This window comes from Cupressus sempervirens, chromosome 8, assembly GCF_028749045.1.
Source record: "Cupressus sempervirens isolate cs-2001-9-10 chromosome 8, ASM2874904v1, whole genome shotgun sequence".
Classification (NCBI taxonomy): Eukaryota; Viridiplantae; Streptophyta; class Pinopsida; order Cupressales; family Cupressaceae; genus Cupressus; species Cupressus sempervirens.
Window position 1 is genome coordinate 583,431,608 of NC_143125.1, and position 6,758 is coordinate 583,438,365.

Genomic DNA, 6,758 nt, shown 5'->3' on the forward strand with positions numbered 1-6,758 from the left:
ATTCAAAAAATTCAGTGGATATGCATCCAAAGGGGAAGTTACAAAGAGGGAAGTCTTCAAGAGCAACTAGTGTTCTATAGATCATTCACATGGTATTAGTAGGTCCTTTTGCATTCAGACAGGGTCGCTACATACTTACCTTTGTTGATGACTTTTCAAGGTTCACTTGGGTCTACTTTCTGCATAGTACGAATGAAGTATTGGACAAGTTTCTAGACTTCAAGACTCATGTAGAATTAAAATCTAGGAAAGCCATCAAAGTACTCCGCATGGATAGTGGAAACATGGATGTGAACAATAGACTTATGGACTTTTGTAGACATGAGGAAATTGATCTTCAAACTCTACTAGCATTCAGTCCACATAAGACAGATGTTGTAGCTTTGAGGATTCGAACTCTCAAATCTATGGCAAGTTACATGATTCATGCCAAGTCTCTTGATCCATCATTAGAAGTCGAAGCAATCTCTAGTGCCACTCACATTCTTAATCGTTCTCCTCATCCAGCCTTAGATGGGAAAACTCCTTTTGAGGTATGGTGCATTAGAAAACCTATTGTGACACACTTCAAAGTCTTTGGTTGTCCTGCATGGGCAAAGAGATCTTCCAAGGGATGCAAGGCACAATCATCTCGGCCTTGTACTTTCATTGGTTATGAAAACAATGTGAAGGCATATAGACTTCTAGATCCTAAGACACATCAGATATTTTTGGAGAAGGATGTACATTTTGAGGAAAGTTCTCCAAGCTTGTCCTCTGCTCCTCTTCACACATCATACAGTGTAGAAACTGATAGTGATTTCAGTGATAGTGCTTCAACAGCTTCAAACATGTGGGGTTCTATTGATAGTTGTAGTGAGAGGTCACTTCATCAGTTTAGTCCACATGCATACATAGCCATAGTGATAGGTCCAAAATAGCAGGGTACATCTAGTCTTCCAAATATAGGTTCAGTGATAAATTTGGGAGATAGTATTCATGATCTACCTCTTCTTCTTGATGCAGAATTACCTTCTTCAGTTGTCACAAGAGCTCCATCTGACTCTCTTGTTCATTCTCTACATGATCAATCCTTATAGGTTGAAGTGATTGTGGATACTTATGATCAACAGTTGTAGCAGGGTTCTTCATCAGTTGCAGAGATATATAGTTCTTTGGGACAGGTTCTTTAGCCAATTGAGCAGGTTTTAGAGACATCACTTATCCATGGGATTCTTTCCACACACACAGTGGAAGTGTCTCATTTGTACCTTTGGACTTGTTTCTTCCTAAGGGGAGGAACACCATTTTGCAATCTTGGATCAACTTTTTCATCGGAGCAGTCACTGTTTGGCATTCTTCTTTAGGGGGGGGGGAGCCTATCCTGTCTCTCTTCCTCTTTTCATCATTCTTTTATGTATATGATGGATGTATGTCATAATGGGGGGTCTTGATTACTCCATCCATCCATGCATCTTATTTATCTCTCTTTTTGGGGGAGGATTTTTCCCATGAGGTTTTTGCTCTTTCCCCACTTTATGGGAGATTGCATATCATTATGTACATGGGTCCCTAACATGGCCTAGTAGCCAGGACCCATTCTGCATATCATCCTAGATTTCGTAAGCTTAAGGGCATTCCCCTAAGTTGCACTTAAGGGGGGGTGTTGGTGTAAATAAGTATTTTACTTATTACACTTAAGTTTATTTAGGTTAATGCATTATTTAATTATTTTGTATTATTTTATTATTATTTTAGGTGAGACACTTAGGAGTTTGTGAACTCTCATTGAGTTACGCAACTCTAATTATGTACATGGTGTCTACAACACAAGAGTATGCATCATTCATTGAGTTGTCATGATGACAACACAGTTATCCGCACTCCTCATTAAGCACATGTTGTCTACACCACTGATTTGCATGCTACACCACTGTAGGCTTATCCTCACATCATCGCACTTAATCCCGTGCTCAATGGAGGATAGCCCGTATTTGGTGGACATGTGCCTGGTTGTATGACATATCATGATGCTGACTTCTATGCATTCTAGAAGCTCTCTTAAGGCCTTTATATTCAGGCACTCCTAGTGTGCTCTTAACCAATTATTGAATGAATATCATCATTCTGATCATACTCTATCTATTTTGGTCTACTGTGTGCTTGTGTTGAGTTCTTTAGTTCTTGGGTGAATTTTGGCCTAAGCCAAATTCTTACAATAATAATAACAATAAAGTTTTATCTATCCATTTTAATTCTGAAAAATAATTGAACATATAGTACTGCATCATTTGAACAAATATGAGTAATAATTTATATTCCCATATCAGATTTAGACGATTTCTTCCATGTAGTCCATCTGATTGAATTGTTGGGATAATAGTATGCTATTGACAAAATTTGAACAAAATTTCAAGGGAATCTCTAATTCCATTGGGAAACATGTGCAACTTGATAGATTGATAGACTTGACCTTGACCAAAGTAAACTTGAACAATAGTTTAAATGAGAATCATAGTGCATGTGAACCTCTCCTTTTCACATCAAATTCTAGTGGAAAGGAAGAAAGAGTGTCAAACTAAAGAGTGTCGAATTTCAAGGTAAAACCCACAAAAGACTGTATTTGAATCCGGTTCTTTGCTTTTGAATATTATGCTCAATTTTAATACAGTTGTACAACATACAAGATAAAGTTATTTGCTTACCATCAAGAAGGCTTTTTGTTCGTGTTGGAAAAAAATTGCCACCTTGTCATTTTCTTGGAATTTTCAGTACTTGTGTGTTTCTAAAACATTGCAATCTCATCTCTTATTGCTCGATGCAGAGCCCGATTTCAGTCTTCTGTAGTTTCTACGTTTGCAGTTATCTTATTTTATCATTCCTTTCATTCAATGTTTGTTATATTTGGCAGCTGATTGGAAATTGTTAGGATGGAGAAATACAGATGGGTGTTGCTTTTGATGAGCTGGAGCAGTGTTATCATATGTTGCAATTGTAACAATATTCAATGCCTACCTCAGGAAAGGTTTATTCTGCTAAGCTTCAACGCTGGGGTTGGGGGTTTATTTCCTTCATGGAAGGGGTTTAATTGTTGTGAATGGAATGGAGTTGAATGCAGCAATCTCACATCTCATGTCACCCAACTGCGCCTCTCAAATTTGACCCTTAAAAATGCATCAAGTCAGACTATCACTCCTTTGTTCGAGTTAAAGCAATTAGAATATCTGGATATGAGCTCCAATGGTTTTACTGGTGTTATACCTGCAGCTATTTTGAAGTTTTTTGGAGCAATTAATGTTAAACACCGATTCTAGTTTAAATCATTAGATTTTCACATCAATATGATTATAAGGTCAAACATTTAATTTAAAAGAAGACGGGATATTTGAAATGGTTTCGTAGCCGACTAATAGAGATTAATCTTTAACCCTACATTCTTTGGGATACACACTTCTTCTCTTTTAGGAAATCATGTATATTAACAATTGGGGTACTCTGCTCTCCTTACTTTTATCATTCCCATGATGAAAGTAACTCAATTCAAAGAGTTTATGTTGCAAATATCTACTCAATTCACTCCTTCAAAAGTTGTAGACAATAACTTTAGTGCACAGTCAATGAGATTATAGCTTCATTACTTCGCTGGTGTTTTGGATCCAGGTATATCAGCACTCAGAGAACTCAAGCATCTCGACATGGGCAACAATTATTTTGAAGGTGAGATTCCATTGCAGCTGGGGAATCTCTCCAACCTCCAATATTTGAATATTTCCATGACAAAGAAGAATGAATTCAAATGTTGGTCAAGTTTAGAGTGGGCACAGAGTCTGCCAAATTTACAATATTTATCGTTGAAGTATGTGATCCTAAATAGCAGTGGTAAAGACTTGGGGAATTACATCTCTGCACTTCATAATTTGCAAATCCTTGACATGAGTAACTGTCAAATTTCAGGCCCAATTCTCACTTCTATTCTTAACCTCACATCTCTCACACATCTTGACTTTCATGGCAACAACTTTTCATCCCCGCTTCCTGTGTGGTTAGGAAACATGACTAGTTTAGAATGGCTTAGTTTTTATAGCTGCAATTTGAGTGGTCCATTCCCCCTCACTCTCTCCACTTCGCCTCATTTGAAATACCTGCGAATGGCTTGCAATGAATTCCTAAGTGGTGATATCAATGAAATTTTAGGGAGCGGGTGGTCACACCTAACTCTATTTACTCTATCAGGGTGGAATATAAGAGGAAATATACCGCCTTCCGTTGGAAATTTATCCTCGCTCACACTTCTTACGGTTGTAGAGACAGAAATTAATGGGCCCATTCCTGCCTCTGTTGGCAATCTGACTCTCCTTGAGAAACTCATACTCTAGAATAACTTTCTGACAGGACAAATTCCTCCCTCACTTCATCGGCTTTCTATGTTGACAACTCTGGATCTGTCCTACAATCAATTGATTGGCAACATACCTTACTGGTCTGGTGGACATACACCACTCCTTGAACTTTATCTGCAATCTAATCAGTTAAAAGGTGCCATTCCTACTTCTTTACGACATCTGTCACACATACAACGGATTGATCTCAGTTCTAACAGTCTACAAGGCAATTTCTCTCTTCAGGTTTTTAACAATTCCTCCGACCTTGTTCGCCTTTATTTATCCTACAATCACTTGACTGTTTATCTCAACCCTCATTGGGTACCCAAAATCCAGTTTCAAGTATTAGGTTTGTCTTCTTGTAACATTAGAGGTTCAATCCCTATATTTCTCTCAACATAGCATAGGTTACTAGGTTTGGATCTCTCTAACAATAGTCTTGTTGGAAGCATTCCGTCCTGGCTTTGGGATCTCAAAATTGGCAACAATCTTAATTTATCATACAATAACTTACAAGGCCTTCTTCCTCCAATTTTGAATACAATGTTGTTAACCCTAGATCTGAGTAATAACAGGTTGAGTGGTCCTCTTCCCTTGCCCTCCCCGTCCCTGCAAGTTTTGGACCTTTCTCACAATGGCTTCACCGGAGTTATCCTAGGCCAAATTGGCATGCTCGTTCCTAAAATCCTGGTTTTAGGTCTCTCAAATAACAGATTATCTGGAAAGATACCATCCAGCATAACCAATTGTTCAGTTTTAACAAGATTGAACCTGGCAAATACTGGTTTGGAAGGGGAGATACCATCCACAATGGGAAGGTTGTACCAACTCCAGACACTGCATCTAAATGACATCATGCTAAGGGGAAAATTGCCACTGGGTCTTTCCAACTGTTCTAATTTACAAATCGTAGATGCCGGAACTAATTTCTTGTCTGGAGAGTTGCCAACTTGGCTATCAAAATTGTCTCTGCTGATGATACTTGTATTGAGTAAAAACATGTTTACAGGATCTATTCCACCTCAATTGGCCAATCTCAATCATCTTCATGTTTTAGATTTGTCACAAAATAGTTTGACTGGATTCATCCCACCGGAGATAAAGAAGTTAGCCCCAGGAATGGCTGAAGTTGGAAGCTCCACAGTAGAATCTAAAAATGGCACACCTGCTTATTACAAGGAAGAGATCTCAGTCACCAACAAAGAAACCAAGTTGGTATATGTGGATTCCATTTTGTTACTTGTAAGATGTATTGACCTCTCTGGAAATCAGTTGTCAGGTATGATTCCTTCAGCGATTGGTGCACTTAATGGTCTACGAATCCTCAATATCTCCAGGAACAATCTAAGCGGAGAAATTCCCCATACATTGGGAATGCTAGAGCTAATAGAATCACTGGACCTTTCCTATAATAATCTGCGAGGCAAGATTCCAATTGAAATTCAAGGACTTCACTTCTTAGCTGTTTTAATCGTCTCTAACAACAAGCTTTGTGGCAAGATTCCAACGAATGGTCAGTTCTCCACATTTGATGCTGCCCATTTCTATGGAAACCCCTGCCTTTGTGGCTTTCCACTTGGTAACAGATGCCCAGGATCAGCAAGCATCGTTCCAGCTGTAAAAAATGAGAATGATGAAGGTGAAGACGGAACAGAGGATCCCTGGTATTGGTATGTTAGCTGTATGGCTTCCTTTGCTGTTGGATTTTGGGGATTGTTTGCTCTTGTTTGTGCAAGGAAAGCGTGGCGAAGAAGATATGTCAACATAGTGGATGAAGCTGCTGTTAGCTTTTGTGATTTGTTTTCAAGGAGTTAAAAGTTTACCCAAAGCCAAATCATAGATAGTGCTTCTACTTCATGAACAATACAACAGGAGATGCATTTCTAAATCTAGATTTTGTAGCAGTAGGAAGACTTTTCAAAACTTTTGGCAAATCCCTTTCAATATTGTAGAAGAAGAGTATTGTAGCAGCATCATTTGCATCTTCAAACTATGTATGCAGAAGCTATCTATATATAAGATTAGAATTTTGAGAAAGAATATACATATTTTAATTACAGATATTTCTCACCACTTACTTCTAATTATTAATTGTTAGTATAATGCATTGCCTTGTTAATAAATTTATTATTTATTATACTAATTAGACTAAACAATTAGACAAGCAGTTGCCCGGAACAATGTCTTAAAGAACCTCGCGTAGATCAATTCGTTGCGCACGTGGTCTGAAAATACATACTGTGCTTTTCAACCAGCACATTTTGTGTAAATCAAATTACCCACAACGTTGCAAATACTTCAATTTTGCCTTCTACATTAATTTTGTGTTCTCTTGGCATAATAAACATTAATACATATATTCGTATCTAACACGTTTTCTAAGATATAGAACTTATT

General features: G+C 37.9%; 1 pseudogene; it reads left to right on the top strand.

Annotated features, from left to right (window-relative positions):
• Window positions 1-2,895: 2,895 nt before the first annotated feature.
• Window positions 2,896-6,420, top strand: LOC149543777 (uncharacterized; annotated as a pseudogene).
• Window positions 6,421-6,758: the final 338 nt, after the last annotated feature.